We start from the raw sequence: 16,718 nt of genomic DNA, 5'->3' as shown, positions 1-16,718 counted from the left end.
CAGTTTGTTGTATTAACCACTAGCTGATGTTGGTGCAAGAGTTGAATGAAAGTGTTATTTATAAACTCAGAGCGTCGAGCTTCCTTGTGGGCAGGAAAAGGATGGAAAGAATGAAGAGAAACAACAGTCGGAGAAACAGGAGCATGGGGAGATACTGTAGATGCAACAGGTGTAAAGATCAACTGAATACCAAAAATAATTCCGCCTGCCAAAGTTATTAAAACAATTAGAAGTGTCAGAGTACATTGCATTAGAAAACATTTGCTATACAATATGTCATATAGCTTTGTCTTGTGCACATTTATGACATTAACCCGTCGTAATTCAGGAAGCTCCATCTTCTACAACCGTTCGCAACGGATGGTTTGTACCTGTTAAAAACTTGCCTCTGTTTATCCTGGGAGTTCCCAAGACAAACAGAAGAAACCGACCTAGTGTCTGATTCCCTGCAAATTAAACAAGGCACACGTTACGACCCTACGGTAACCCAGATGGCAAGGTGAGAGAAATAATAAAAAAAACAAAAAGATAAAAATTTTGAGCAAACTTCCTGACTGAATGGAATGCAGTAAGATCAAAACAGGTTTCAAACAGAATGGTAATTATGCAATGCCATTAGTTCATAACATGAGAACGTAGATTATATCTGTACTTTCCGGGTCTTGTCTGGTCTTGAAATAGCTGGTCTACAGGTGCGGAAATGTTCGACTCCACAGGTGACAAATGTTCACTTTGTACAGTACTTGGTTCGGGATTCAAAGGAGCGGTTCCTGCTGGAGTGTCAAAGTTCTGTGTTCCCGTTCGTGGGTGGTCCGTTATGTACTCTGCATCACTGAAAGGGATGTGCCTAGGAACAGGTTCTGTCTCAGATATACCAATTCCCTGTCTAACCCAGTTATCATAGGGGAGTGGAAGAGGGACACGCTTTGTATGGCTGGCGTGCACCCAGTTTTTCCTTCCAGCTAGGCGTACTGCAGTTCTTGTTGTGAGGAGGACCTGGAACGGACCAACGAATCTTGGCTGGAGGTTTCGGGTACGTTCAAAGTTCTGAACCACCACTTGGTTGCCTGGTTTCAACGTGTGGCCTGGACTCTCCGGCAGTTTAGGCAAGGATTCGAATACCTGTTGATGAATAAGGCTCAATTTAGCAGTCAGATCATGAAGGTAATCAATCAACATTGGATATTCGATCTGTTTGAATTCCTTTGGCCTAGGGACTCCCCAAACATTAGCAGGGCGGCCGAACACAATCTCATATGGGCTAAGCCCTACTCGAGAGTGTACAGTCGCTCTGGTGGACAGTAAAGCTAAAGGCAGTGCGTCTGGCCAAGAGAGACCAGTGGAAGCTTGAATTTTCGCAAGTTTCAGCTTCAGGGTGCCATTGGACCCTTCAACCAAACCCGCTGATTGTGGGTGATTCGCACTATGGTATTTTTGGGAAATACCCAGACCCGCACACACACTCTTCATAACTTTCCCTACGAACTCACTTCCATTGTCCGACCAAACAATCCGTGGCATACCATACCTGGGGAAGTACTCTTTGAGGAGGATTTTGGCAGTGGACATAGCAGTGTTGTCCTTTAACGGATATGCCTCAATCCATCTCGAGAAGGCACAGACTACCACTAGGACGTATTTGAGATTGTTACATCTATCCATGTGGATATAGTCCAACTGAATCACTTCAAAGGGGCAAGAAGGGGGAGCAAAATGGCCAGTTGGGGTTGGGGTTCCCTTGCCAGGATTATGCATCAGGCATACCATACAATTTTTCACCACTCTTTCTGCACACTTAGTAATTCCATCGTTCTTCCATACTGGAGCTAACATTTTACAGATCCCTTTCGAGCTGATGTGCGCCGCTCCATGCGCCATCGTGACTACTGCAAGTACATACGCGTCAGGTAACATCCAACGCTGCTGCTCAGACAAATCGACCCAACATCCACTTGAATCCATTTTACCCGTTTTCTCCTTCCATTCATTCTTCTCATTTTCAGTTGCATCATTCTGGATTGTTTCACACTTTCAATCGTATTCTCACACATTCCTGATTCAGCAATCCATCTTGCAGACGTTGCAACATACATTCGGCTCGTCATGTTCTTGGCCGTCTCTTTGGCGACCTCATCAGCAAACGCATTTCCACGGCCAACATCATCCGTAATCTTCCGATGTGCACTGCACTTCACAATTGCAACTTCATTCGGTAGAGTCAAGGATTCCAATAGATCGCTGACTAACTGTCCATGTTGGATCTTAGTCCCATGGGACGTGAGAAAACCTCTTTCTCTCCGGAGACGCCCAAAATTGTGTGCGACGCCGAAGGCGTACTGGCTATCAGTAAACACATTCACTCTCTTTCCCTCAGCTAAAACACACGCTCTTGTTAATGCAATTAATTCTGCAGCCTGGGCAGAATTCTGACTTACTCTTGCAGTCTCAACAATCGTACTCAAGGTCGTAACTGCATACGCGGCCGTCACATCACCATTCTGTAATTTGAAACAAGACCCATCGACATATAAAGTGCCGTCTGGATCTAGTAATGGAGTGTCTTTTAAATCAATCCTACCTTTTGTTTCTTCCTCAATTCTGAAACAACAATCATGGGGCTCTGAATCACTCGACTCTTGAGTAATCGGCAACAATGTTGCTGGATTCAATATGTTGCATCGCTTGATCTGAATATGACTTGCCAAAAGCGTCAGCTCATAGCCTGATAGTCTAGCACTGGTGAGGTGCTGAGTTTTCGTTCGATTCATGAGTGTATCCACAGCATGTGGAACCATGACTACTAACATGTTGTTCATGACTAGTCCGGCAGACTGTCGAATAGACACTGCAGCTGCTGCTGTAGCTCTCAAACAACTTGGCAATGCTCTGGCTACCGGATCTAATGTGGATGAGAAATATGCACAAGGCCGCTGTTTGTCACCAAATTGTTGCGTTAATACACTCAATGCACAACCTTCTCTTTCGTGGACATATAGAGTAAACGGCTTACTGTAGTCAGGAGTACCCAACACAGGAGCTGAACACAGCGCATCACGTAAGTCAGAGAAGCTCTGTTGACATTCATCAGACCATGGCAAAGGGCTCTTAACACCTTTTCCAGTCAGGGCTACCAATGGTTTCGCCATGAGAGAAAAATTTGGGATCCATTGCCTACAGTATGACGTAATACCCAAAAACGCACGCACTTCTCTTTGTGTGCTTGGTACAGTCATCTGTGAAATTGCTTTGATTCTCTCTGGGGTCAACCTTCTTCCCTCCTTTGACAAAAGATAACCTAAGTAGGTCACTTCTTGGCAACAATATTGCAGTTTAGAAGGTGACACCTTGTGATGTAAGTCTGACAAATGACGTAATAAAGAAATTGTAGCTGCTTTGCAAGTTTCCTTATCATCAGCAGCCAGTAAAAGATCGTCTACGTATTGGATCAGAGCAACACCATGAGGTAGTACAAGGGCATCTAATTGACTCTTTAATGCTTGGCTGTAAATTGAAGGGCTCTCACAATAACCTTGTGGAGCGCGTTTGAACCTGAAGCTGCGACCTCCTAAGGAGAAACCAAAAATGTCTCTACTTTCCTCGGCTATGGGAATGCTGAAAAAGGCATTTTTCAAGTCGATCACTGTAAACCATGAAGCTGAGGCAGGAATCAACGTTAGTAATGCAGTGATATCTGGGACTACAGGAAACTGTGGAATCACTATTTTGTTAACTTCTCTGAGGTCAATCACAAATCTGTAAATTGGAGGTTTGGAAGGGTCAGTACGTTTCAAAATCGGCAGAACAGGACTATTGCAGACGTTCCCTCTAGTTTCCTCAATCACATCTTTCTGTATTAGGTCTTTCACAATCAATAAGAGTGCTCGTTCCCCTTCATTCGAAATCCGATACTGTGGGATTTGTGGGAATTTAACATTAGCTTTCAGACTTACCACATAAGGGGGAATTTCCAAGAGGCCTACATCGTTAGGACCAGTCGCCCAAAGAGTATCAGGGAGAGAACACAGCTCCGGTGGGAGCTTATCCATCGACATATACATTGGAGAGATGACTCTTTTGCCTAATGTGAGCTGTACTCCTGAAGGGGAACAGTACAGTGTCGCGTGCAGGCGTTTCAACAGATCTAAACCAAGCAGATTCTCATTACAACCGGTTGTTAAGATAAGGGGTGCTTCTAGTTCGCATGGCCCAACAGATATTGACAAAGGACTAGAAACAGGATTGTGAACAGGGGCGCCTGAGAAACCTACTGAAGTGTTCGTTAAGCCAGACAAAGGTGCGCCAGGGAGTTTCGCATGCATAATTGAACTTTTTGCCGCACCAGTATCCAACAGAAACGGTTCGACCACGCCTGAGGTAACTACTGCGACATAAGGTCCACTCTGATCAACTGGAACTGATACTACTCCCTCTCTTTGCCTGCGGCTGTCCTAGTGCTCGCTTCTTTGAATCTCCTCATTATGGTCATAGTAATCTTCAACGTGGTATTGTGGAGATCTACCTGTTTGCGCAGATTGTGCATTTCGCTGATCGAAATAATTCGATTGGCGATCGGCCTGTGGTGTCATCGTCCCACGTCCTCTACCTCTAGGAGCTTGCATAAACCCTACATTACCTCTCTGGGCTGGGACACCACTAGTTTGTGGGTGCAGTACTGGACACTCATTCTTATAATGACCCTCCTTTTTACAATAAGCACACTGATTCCATGCTAACTGTTGTCGCGGAAAACTATAATTAAATCCTTGGGCCGTCCCTTGCTGGAATTGTGGTTGTGGCTGAAACTGGGGTCGCTGTCGTAAATCTGACTGATTCGAACGAGGCGGATACGCCTGTTGCAGAAGAACTTTAGTCTTTAAATCTTTTGTTTTCTTTTCTGACTTTTCCTTCTCTTCTTTCTCTCTGTTCTCGTAATACTGAGCAGTTGCAAGTATCTGTGCTGTTGTCGACACTGCCCATGCACTTTCAGAATCCTTTAACTTGTTACTAAGCTCAGGTAGTAAATTAAATACGAACTTGTCGACGAACAATCTCTGGCCTCCCTCAGTACTCATATCTTGCCCACTGTGGTCTACGAAAGTCTCTTCAAATCTAGTAAAGAAGTCAGAGACGCTTTCGTCCTTCTTTTGCTTGCATGCCGATAATTTATCCCAATTGACTCGTAACGCTGGCATCAGCGTTTTCATTAGAGTAATTATTCTGCCAGGTAAAGCAGCAATCAGAGGTTCAGGTTTAGCACCGCCAATTTGTTGCGCATCTGCCGCTATAATAGCTGCCCAATCACCTCCTAAGGCGACTGGGTGGTTCTCTTGCCGAATTTTGGCCCATATAGGCTGTGGCACCACATTACCAAATAGCATTTCAATGTCTGCTAAATTCATGACACACGCTTGAACTGTTTGCGTTAACTCTTTGTAATAACCAGCAGGATTTTTACGTGGGTCTGGTAATGCTTGTTTTACGGCTAATACTTCGGCCCGTTTCCAAGGGATGTGTATCCACACTCTCTGGAAATGTGCCGGAGCAGCTGCAATACCCAAGTTCCCATCAGCTGCAACTGCATCACGCCATATCGGTGGAACTTCCCTCATCGGATATTGACCTCGTTTTTTCCTAGTAGTAATCGGTGAACCATCAGGGTCTCTTGTCGCTCGAAGAGGGGACTCATCCCTATAAGCTAAAATCAGTTCTATCGCTCCCCTTACTTCTGGACCTATCACCATTCCTTTGGCAAATTTCTGTTGAATATTTATCAGGTCAGAGGGGACGGAGTCTAAATCATCATCTTCCCATTCTTCACGTACAAGAGAACACATCACGTCAAAAACATAACGTTGGGTTGGTTCATTCCATTGCATAAATGTATCTAACACTCTTCGTGCTTCATACTTCGCAGCTTTCGACATCCACCTAAGAGCTGTCGAATCTAACGTGTCTCGTTCCTGGGGACCAGGAAACTGGCTACGTCTCTGTATAGAGTCAGAAACGGGGGTCCCAATTAATGACCTGTAGAGAGGAGTTAAGATATTAGTTACAGAGTCGGTTATTTTCCGACGAACGGAAAGCGGAGTCAGAATGTTCACAGGGTTCGGGGACAGAACAGCTGAAGCAGATGAAATAGTAAGGGTAGGAGTAGCAGGTAAAGCAGTTTGCGAAATGACAGGCAAAGGCGGAACGGGCGCTCCAGGAAGAGGGGGTGCCGAAGGAACATTAACCACAGGAAGGATAGGAGCTGGAATCAAAGGAAGTGGAGCAACTATTCCAGGCTGACCAGCAGCTGGCTGTACAACAGGTGGTAACTGTGGTACTGTAATACCCTGTGCATACGGTGGAGGTGAATTCAACAGGTAAGACAACAGAGGATCCTTTACATGATCCTCTATCGGCTTAGTAGGACAAGATGGCAATACAGGGTAACATTTATCAATTGCCAAATTATATTTTCTATTCTCCATCTCCATTGCTTTCTCAGTCTCGTTGACATGCAGCTGCCTAGCAGACTCCATTAAAGTCAACCCTTTCTCTTTCTGTTCTTTCTTCGTTTTCCTAATTTCTCTCTGTTTGGCTTCTTTGCGCCATACGCGAAAGGAATCAAACATTGCCGGCCGGGCTTTTTTCTTGAACAACTTAATTTCTAGATTGTCTAGTATTTCCGTTTCGAAACTACCATGCGGTGGCCAACTAAGGACATCATCTTTTTTGGTATAACGGACCCATACTTCATTATACGTAATAGGACCAACACCATGTTTACAATAGAGCTCATATGTAGGAGTTCCAATCGGAGGAACCAAACACGAATCCTCCAACCGGGAATCCCCGTTGCAACGTAACCAGGACAAAAAACAGTTACTACTGGTAGTCATGACAACAAAGACAAATTCTAACCAACACACGCAGAGAACTTAGGCCTACCAAAATGAACCAATACCAAAACAAAGATTATCTAAACAAGAGCAACCAATGATAATCTACGAATTAAACCAAAGCAACAAGGAACAACCAAACTGAGCGTAGCCCACTTAATACTTAACTGAAATGTGGAAGACGTCACCAAGGAGAACCCGTCTACGTCTCGCCGTACTAAGGTCTGCACCTCGGGTCCAAGACAGGGCGACAGTCAAGGCAGCGGTCCTCTGTAGCCGTCTGGGAACGGGAACCCTCGTGGAAGAGATCGTCGGGCCACTTTTACGACATGCAGGGATCGATGAAGTGGGGTACCTCCCTCCGGAATCTTCACACGAAACTTCTCGAACTTTTCAGGCTTTGGACCGGTACCGGATGACGTCGCCCCACGTTGGGCGCCAATTTGAGGTTCTGGACTTTTAAGAGTCCAGAGGTGTCAGGGAAACAACACCCGAAGACCCCTGAGTTCCTCCTGTCCCGGTGCACAAATAAACAGAGGCACGGGCTTCTCGATGGCGGCGTCAAAGACCAAGGTTTATTTACTGCAGGGACACAGAAATCATAGGAACCACACAGATGCAGAATCTACGAGACTGTTCAAATTGCATTAAGTGGGTTACTCTTTAAATACAAGCAAAATGTCTTTGGGCTACATTACACGAATATTTCTCATGCCTAACCCGGTATGCCAAACAAACAGTAAATTTGACATCAAACAATAATTAGTCGCAGGTTTTCGGTATTCGATCAGGCCCTCTCGACAGTTTTCCATTCTTTGCCCGATCCTCCCCATCATAAAAATTGTAACCTCCCCATTGTAAAAGCCCAGAAGGTAAGGAGCAGAGCCAGGTGCAAAGGATTGAAATGTAGGATAAGAGGTGTTTATGGATCATAAACGGGCATGGCTACCGTCTTCGGCCTTTCAGTCAGGACAACGGACACGAGAACCAGTATAGCAGGACTGGCCTTAGGCAAGGGAGGCAGCTTGATTCTGCCTAGTCATGCAGCGTCAACCTTTCTCGGGGCTCAAGCTTACGTGTCCTTAACAAGGTGACTCTGCCGAGGTCATCGCCCATTTATTGACTATGTGAGGGCAAGAAACAAAATGGATGCCGTAACTAAAATGGATGCCATGACTTTTATGACAGAATGCCCTATTTTCCAGTGAATTCATGCTAGTTGCGCAGCGAAAACACTGTCATGTATATAATGGATCATTTGCGGTTCATTGGTACCAAAATCGTGTCAGTACTACGATACCGAATTCACGGGTTCGGATCGCTACAGAACCTCATAAGAGGCAAGTTATGTAGCCCCAATACTACCTCCCACAGTGTTTTTAATTGTGTATTTGTTCATTTAGTTTTCTGAATGATAATGATATTTAATTTATTAAAATTGTGTGAGAGGAGTATCCTATTCAAAAATATTTTTGTCAACATGCTTGTTTTTCTGTTGAACACATACACAAGGTACAAATAAATTTTCTTTTATTAGACTACCAGTTTGTTAATAGTTAAATATTTGGGTTATAAACGTGGCATTTAGTGATATAGCCTTTCAACAACATTGAGAGCTTATGGAAACTTGATTGTAAATGAGACATTTAATGTTTACATAAAATGGAGCATACATGTTGGTAGAGATTGGATTTCTGGTTGGCAGGATTGTGCACTCTGTCCAAGCAGGAACAACAATCCTAGTCAGTGTAAGCCAGCTACACAATCATAAGTTAACCTGTGCTCATCCTCTGGTTGTGTGGCCAAGAGCAGACATGCATAACTTAAGAAGCAATGTGTAAAGCAGTTGCGCAACACTTCAAACACTAACACAGTGAAAATACCACAAAAAGACTCTGCACCATTTTAGAAAAATTGATTACAATTTTATAAATACAATTGGACCAAAACAAACAAACATCTAATTAGTAGAAGTCAAAATAAGAATTTTTAAAGAATAAAAGTGAAAAAAGCGCTTCGCAGCAATAAGCGCCTATGGGGGTTATCTGGTCGCACTGGCCCAGGACAAAGTCAAGAGTTCAAGCTGAATGCAATGGATGCAGACCAGATTAGCTGAGAAAAAGTATATTAATCCTGGTTCCAGGCATTAAATGCAGGGTCCAACCGAGCGATGCATCAATGCTAATCCCACAGTTGAGAAGATGCGCTGATTTTCTCCATGCAACAATGGCAAAATGGGGGTTCTGAAAAGTGTTGTTTCCTAGTTTGATGTGCTAGGTTTATCCATGTAGTCAAGGGGAAGAGTTGCTTATTTCTCCTATAACGGTGGCGATGAAGTGGTTCTGATGCATCGGTTCTCATGGCAATGCACTGGTTCCAAGTGCGATGCACCAGTTTTTTTCCTGTATTATCGGCAATGCAGCTCATACAGCATAAGATTAATCGGGTCCAACAGATCAAGCAGCTGGATCCACTTCCAGTGGACCAGGCACAGGAGCAGGGTTAAAGACTTTGATGGCTTTGAAGAAACAGGAGGATAGTCAGCTAGCCATTGGAGTCACTCTGAGTCAAGTGATGATGGTCTTGTCAGAGAGAGCAGCATGCATCAGGGCAGCACAGCAAGGCAGCAGTCGTCCAGAGCAGCAGTCCAGCAGAGTAGAAGTCCTTAGCATAGCAGTTCTTGTTCTTGGCAAGTTGGTTCCAGTTCCAGAAGTGCACTGAGTTGGTAGGGTCATTGGTCTAGTATTTATGAACAGTTGTGCCTTTGAAGAAAGAGTGACTCCAAAGAAGGGTCTCTGAAGTTCATACATGTCCTCGCTTCCTGCCCTAGCTCCAGACGTATTACAAGGGGGATATGCAGCCATTTGTGAGTGGACAGAGCACAGCCTATTCAGATGTAAGAATGAGGCTCTACCTATCTCCTCCCTCCCTTCCTCCAAGGAAGATGCATGAAATCACACCCAGCCTTCCTTTCTGTCGGACTGTCTAAAGGGAGTTCACAAAGAACCAGCCTAGCTAGTGGTCAGAGACAGGCTGCAGAAACCAACTGGATAAGAGCAGGAACATGCTCAACATTCTAAAAGTGACAATTTCAGAATGGTAACTAGAAATCCAACTTTACCATTAAAGAGGATTTGGCATTATCATTACAGAGATACTAAACATGACAACTCCACCTTATCTCAGCTAAGAATTACAGCCTATTAAATGTAATAATGAACCCCCAATGTTAACCTATATGGGGGTAGACCTCTCAGAATTGTAAAACGAGTTCAGGAGTTTTCCACTATAAGAACATGCTGAAGAACCAGAACCTTTTAGGTCTGGCGGCGCAGGGTACGCCTTAATCTCCTAGGTTCTCCTGCTTCAGCTAACAGAGACACGGGGACACTCTGTCGGCGTAAAAGATCAGATTTTATTAGCTGCAGCTAGTACAGTTGTCCTAGAAGTACACACGGTATGTTCTCAGGAGACTGCCACTTCACTCCGTGGCGCACAACCTTATATAGTACATAGGTTAAATATACGTTAACCAAAGACACACCTAAAACATATAAAAAGAGCCAATAAGAAAGGTTGGAAAACAGAACAGAACCAATAGGAAAGGTTTGAAAATAAAGTATCAAGTAACTCGAAGAAGCCTCTCCTCCAACTGTGTTTGTCACCCCTCCCCACGAACTAATTCATTAACAGGTTGGTAACCGACTCGCAGGTGGCGAGATACGTTTGTGTGTTTTGGAGGACAGTTGTGAAACGAGAGAATACTAGCAGAATACTAGCAGAGGACAGTGAATGCCAGACGATAAGTTAAAGTCAGTACAGAATAGTGTGAACCAACAGATAGTTGAGACAGGGATTAGAAAAACCAGACGGGGATTAGTGTACTCGGCCAGTCCTAACACCAGCTTTGTAAATAGAGGCAGAAGGCTTATTTTGACACGATGCTGCAGGAAAAGCAGAAAAGACTTTGCTCGCCATGCTGCCTGAGTGAGGGCAACACAAAATGGCGGCGGAGCACAAAATGGCGGGTCGATTCGATCACGATCGGAAATCGAGTTTTCTCAGTCCCTCCTTTTGCCAGAACTCAGGCAAGATATATAGACTCACGTTAATCTGAGTCAATGTCGATGGCCATGAGGTCATCGAGCTGTTGCTGTAGCATCATTCTAATATTCTCTGTTCTTTGTGATTTGGGTTTAGGGATGCACATAGTAGCACAAAGGTCACAGATGGCGGGACCACAGTGCATACAAAGGCAACAAGAGAAAATGATGGTCAAAACTACTCCAAGGAATGTCAATACCTTCCAACCCCATTTGGACAGTAGTCCCCAAAACCACTCCAATAATGACCAATCTCCTTCGTCCTGATGAATCGACTCAGAGATTATATGTAACTTAGAGATAGCTTGGTATACTGTCGGAGCGTCATCAGGTATGAAAATACAGCAACTTGACCCGATCAATTTGCCCACTCCACCACAGTCTGCAAGAACAAAGTCTAAGGCGACTCGGTTTTGTAAAGTCATAAGACGATCCGCCTGTAGTTCTGCTGTGATATTACTTAAGGCTCCTACAGTGATCTCTATAGTGGTTTCTACGACACGAACCAGTTGCCCTATATTTCTACTGTTAGCCATTGGACCCCAAAAAGGAAGAAATCCTGTGAGGAAATCTCCTCCCTCTTGTCCTGCTGTGTCTTTAGAATCAATAATCCCTCTGCCATATCTGTTTCGATGATGGTTTGCAGAAGCAGTGTATGTAGGGGGAAGAAGGAAAGCTATATAACAGGTACCAGAAAAACCAGTTGGACACACGTGTAAGCCCTATCGTGGCAGATAAAATACGTGCCTTGAGATGGTACTAGAGGCGGTAAGTTTTGAGAGGAGTAGACGTATGTGTGGGAACAGTTGTTTCTTTGTACGGTGTCAGTTGACTGACCATTTATTTGCAGACAGAAATTTCCCTGATGAGGAATAGTCCAAATCGGTGGAGATTTTCATTGTTTAACCTTATCACTAAGGCTAGTGACATAATGGGTGACGTTCCAGTTAGTGTACGCTTTTCTTTCGTCAATGGAAATTTTACTATTTTCCATGATTTTAGCCATAGCTACCATTTCCTTTATCAATGAACTATGACTGAAATCCGGACCACCAATATATGAGCTAACGGATCGTCTGAATTTGCTTTGATAGGCATTGGAGAAGATAACAAAATAAGCCCAAGCAGAACCCTCATAGGAGAACGGAAGAACTAAATACGGCATTCCTTTTTCTGTGGTATGTGGCATAAGTCCACACACCCAACAGTTAGTTGTATTGATCACTAATTGGTGTTGATGTAATAACTGGACAAATGAATTGTTGTAATATTCGGTTCTTCTGATGAGTTCATGTTGAGGAAGGGTATGAAATAGATGTGGAGAGACAGTAGAAGAAGACGAAAAGGTAGAAGAGAGACAACTTTTTGCTGCAGAGCATAAATAATCCAACTTATACACGCCAAAAGGATACACAGTAGTATAATAATATATAAGGCTACACTAAAACGACTGTACATTAATCTACAGAATTCTTTTTTCATTATATCCTTTCTCTCTCTTTTTCCTAATGTAGTTTCCATCTTTCTAAATGGATGCTCACGGCAATCTTCCTCAATCACTTAATTATGATTATCTGCCGTCCTATGACACTGCAAGTCCTGCAGGCCTATTGCCACTACTCAGTTCACAACCAAGACTCCTACCGTGACCCTGCAACCGGGATGGAATACTACATAGGAGAGAGAAAAATCTTAAGTGTTCTTTAGTCTAGGTCTTCGGTTATAGTGTTCCTTATCAGATGCAGTTTGGTCTCGGAACAATGTTCGCGGATTTGTCGTATTCAAGCGACGATGTGGTGTTATCGCTTCCTGAAGAATGTCGTTGTCCTCTTTCTCAGACAATGTTCCATTCAGGCGTGCATCACTAAAAGGTACAAATCGTGGAACCTTCTCACTCTCAGAGTCACTAATACCCTTAAGCATCCATTGATCGAAGGGTAGAGGCAAAGGCACTTTCTTACAATGCACGCTGTGAATCCAATTTTTCTTTCCTTCGACTTTTACTGCTGTTCTCGTCGTGAGGAGAACCAACCGAGGTTCTTTCCACCAGGGACCAAATTCTTCGTCCTTTGGAAATTCTTTATATAGACCCAGTCACCTGGTCGGATGGAATGACCTGGGTCTGTGGAAGCCTCCGGCAAAGCACTCTGAACCTGTTGATGGAGAACACGCAATTTAGTTGTAAGTTCATGCAAGTAATCAATCAACATAGGATATGGCAAGTCTGAGTATTTCGTAGGGCGAGGGACTCCCCATATATTAGCTGGGCGCCCAAAAACCACTTCGTAAGGGCTAAGTCCCAAACAAGAGTGTACAGCAGTTCTGGTGGATAAAAGAGCCAATGGTAAAGCATCGGGCCAATTAAGTCCTGTACTAGCCTGCACTTTCGCTAGTTTAAGTTTCAAAGTTCCATTGAAGCATTCCACAAAACCAGCTGTCTGTGGATGGTTTGCCGCATGGAACTTTTGCTTGATACCTAGACCCGCACAAACTTTTTGCATGACTTGGCCCACAAATTCGCTCCCATTGTCACTCCAGACCATGCGCGGCAAACCAAACCTGGGGAAAAATTATTTTAGTAGAAATTTGGCTGTGGATAAGGCTGTATTGTCTTTTAGAGGGTATGCTTCTATCCACCTGGAAAAGGCGCATACCACCACCAGAACATATTTGAGGTTGTTGCATCGTTCCATATGAATGTAATCGATCTGCAACACCTCAAAAGGATATGTCGGAGGAGCAAAGTGACCCGCTGGAGTTGGGGGATCCCTTTCCTGGATTGTACATCAAACATACAATACAATGTTTCACTACATTGTCTACACACTTTGGGATTCCTTCATTTTGCCACACTGGAGCCAGAAGCTTGCATATACCTTTCGCACTTAAGTGGGCTGGACCATGAGCCATAGTAACTACTGGGAGTACATAGGCATCTGGTAACAGCCAACGTTGGTGTTCAGATAATTCCACCCAACGTCCCATCTCATCTAACATTCCTGTACTTTCTTTCCACTTGCTCAATTCTTTCTCTGTAGCCTCTTCCTGAATCGACCTTACACTTTCTACTCTATCCTCATACATTCCTCTCTCTCTAACCCAATTCGCAGGACCCGCAACATACATTCGACTTGTAGCATCTCTCACTGTCTTTTTAGCTACTTCATCTGCAAATGCATTTTCTCGACCAACATCATCTGTAATCTTCTTATGTGCACTACACTTCACAATTGCTATTTGAGCAGGTAAAGAAAGTGACTCAAGAAGATCAGTCACCAACTGACCATGTTGTATTTTAGTGCCATGTGAAGTAAGGAATCCCCTCTCTTTCCAAAGACGCCCAAAATTGAACGCTACACCAAAGGCATATTGGCTATCGGTGTACACGTTCACTCTTTTTCCTTTTGACAACACACACGCTCTGGTTAGGGCTATCAGTTCAGCTGCCTGGGCTGAATTGTGTCTGATGCGTGCTGTTTCCACAACTGTATGTAAAGTAGTAACAGCATAGGCTGAAACTGTATCTCCATTAGGAAGTTTAAAACAAGAACCATCCACCCATAGAATTCCATCCGGATTTTCTAGCGGCGTATCTTTCAAGTCAAATCTTCCTTTTGTCTCTTCCTCAGTACTGAGGAAACAATCATGTTGGTTTTGAACGTCTTTATCTACTGGAAGAGGCAACAAAGTAGCTGGATTTAAAGTGTTACATCGTTGATGTGCACATGACTAGCCAAAAGTGTCAGCTCATATCCAGACAGACGAGCACTCGTAAGATGCTGTGTTTTCGTTCGGTTTAGTAAGGTATCCACTGCATGCGGCACCATAACAATAAGTGTGTTATCTAACACTACTCCAGCAGACTGTCGAATAGAATTTGCTGCTGCTGCTGTCGCTTTAAGCCAACTAGGTAATGCTTTGGCTACTGGATCTAACGTAGCTGAAAAATATGCACATGGTTGCAGTTTGTCTCCAAAACGCTACGTTAAAACTGACAATGCACAACCCTCTCTCTCATGGACATAGAGCGTGAACGGCTTACTGTAATCGGGAGTACCCAATACAGGAGCAGAACATAGCGCAGTACGTAAGTCAGTGAAACTCTTCTGACATTCGTCAGTCCATGGAAGGGGCTGAGGTGTATCTTTCAAAGTGAGTGCCAACAGAGGTTTAGCTAACAAGGAAAAGTTCGGAATCCACTGCCTACAATAAGAAGTAATACCCAGAAAGGTACGTACCTCCCTTTGTGTGGATGGCACAGACATTTGCGCAATCGCCTGAATTCGTTCTGGGGTTAATCGTCGTCCCTCCTTTGATAGGAGATGACCCAAATAGGTAACCTCTCGACGAACCTATTGTAGTTTGGAAGGTGAAACCTTATGATTCAGATTAAACAAATGGCGTAACAATGCAACAGTCACATTTTTGCAAATATCTTCTGAATCAGCAGCTATTAACAATTCGTCCATGTACTGAATAAGAGCAGCACCAGACGGCAAATGAAAAGTATCAAGATGACATTTTAAAGCTTGGCTGTAAATAGAGAGACTTTCACAATAGCCCTGAGGTGCGCGCTTGAACCGGAAGCTTCGGCCTCCAAGAGAGAAGCCAAAAATATCCCTACTCTCTTCTGCAATGGGAATACTAAAGAAGGCATTCTTTAGATTGATAACAGAAAACCAAGTCGCTGTGGAAGGTATCATTGTCAACAAAGCAGTGATATCTGGGACAACAGGAAATTGTGGTGCAACAATTTTGTTTACCTCCCGAAGATCAATTACGAAACGATATACAGGAGGCTGAGAAGAATCAGTGCGTTTAAGAACAGGAAGAATAGGACTATTGCATATATTTCCTCTCGTTTCTTCAACCACACCCTTCTGAATCAAATCATGAATGATTTCCAAAAGCGCTTTTTCACCTTCAGTGGAAATTCTATACTGCGGAATACGTGGCAATTCAACATTAGGCTTGAGAGTGACAACATAAGGTGGAATCTCAAGACAGCCCACATCGTTCGGACCCATGGCCCAAAGCTTTGCCGGAAGAGAAAGCAATTCAGGTGGAAACTGATCTTTGGACAAATACATTGGAGAAGTCAGTTTCTGTCCTAAAGTAAGATGTACACCAGAAGGAGAACAACATATCATAGCATGCATTCTTTTCAATAAGTCCAAACCCAACAGATTCTCACCACAACCATTCGTCAAAAGAAGCGGAGCTTCCAAATCATAAGGACCAATTGAAATAGGCAAAGGGCAAGAAACCGGATTACGAACAGGGGCGCCAGAAAATCCTACAGATACATTCGTTAAGCCAGACAAAGGTGCCCCAGGGAGTTTAGAATGAATGATAGAACTTCTCATTGCACCAGTATCTAAAAGAAATGGCTCTGAAACACCCATTGTAGCGACATTAACATAAGGTCCATTCTGATCTACTGGAATCGACACAACTCCCTTACTTTGTCCATGGCTGTCCTTGTTAGCATGAAGGCTTTCATTCCCGTCTTCAATGTAGTAATCCTCATTGTAATACTGTGTAGACCGAGCGTTTTGCTGATCAAAGTAATTCACAGAATTAGAAGGAGGAAGGGAATGCTGTTCTTGAGTCAACATACCTCGACCTCTACCTCTGTTTGCTGACTGGAGTCCAGCACGACCTCATGGAGCAGATAGTGTCCCATTTCGCTGCAATAAAACCGGACAACTATTCTTGAAATGACCTTCCT

This window comes from Triturus cristatus, chromosome 5_2 (assembly GCF_964204655.1).
Source record: "Triturus cristatus chromosome 5_2, aTriCri1.1, whole genome shotgun sequence".
Lineage (NCBI taxonomy): Eukaryota > Metazoa > Chordata > Amphibia > Caudata > Salamandridae > Triturus > Triturus cristatus.
Note: the sequence above shows the minus strand (reverse complement) of the source record.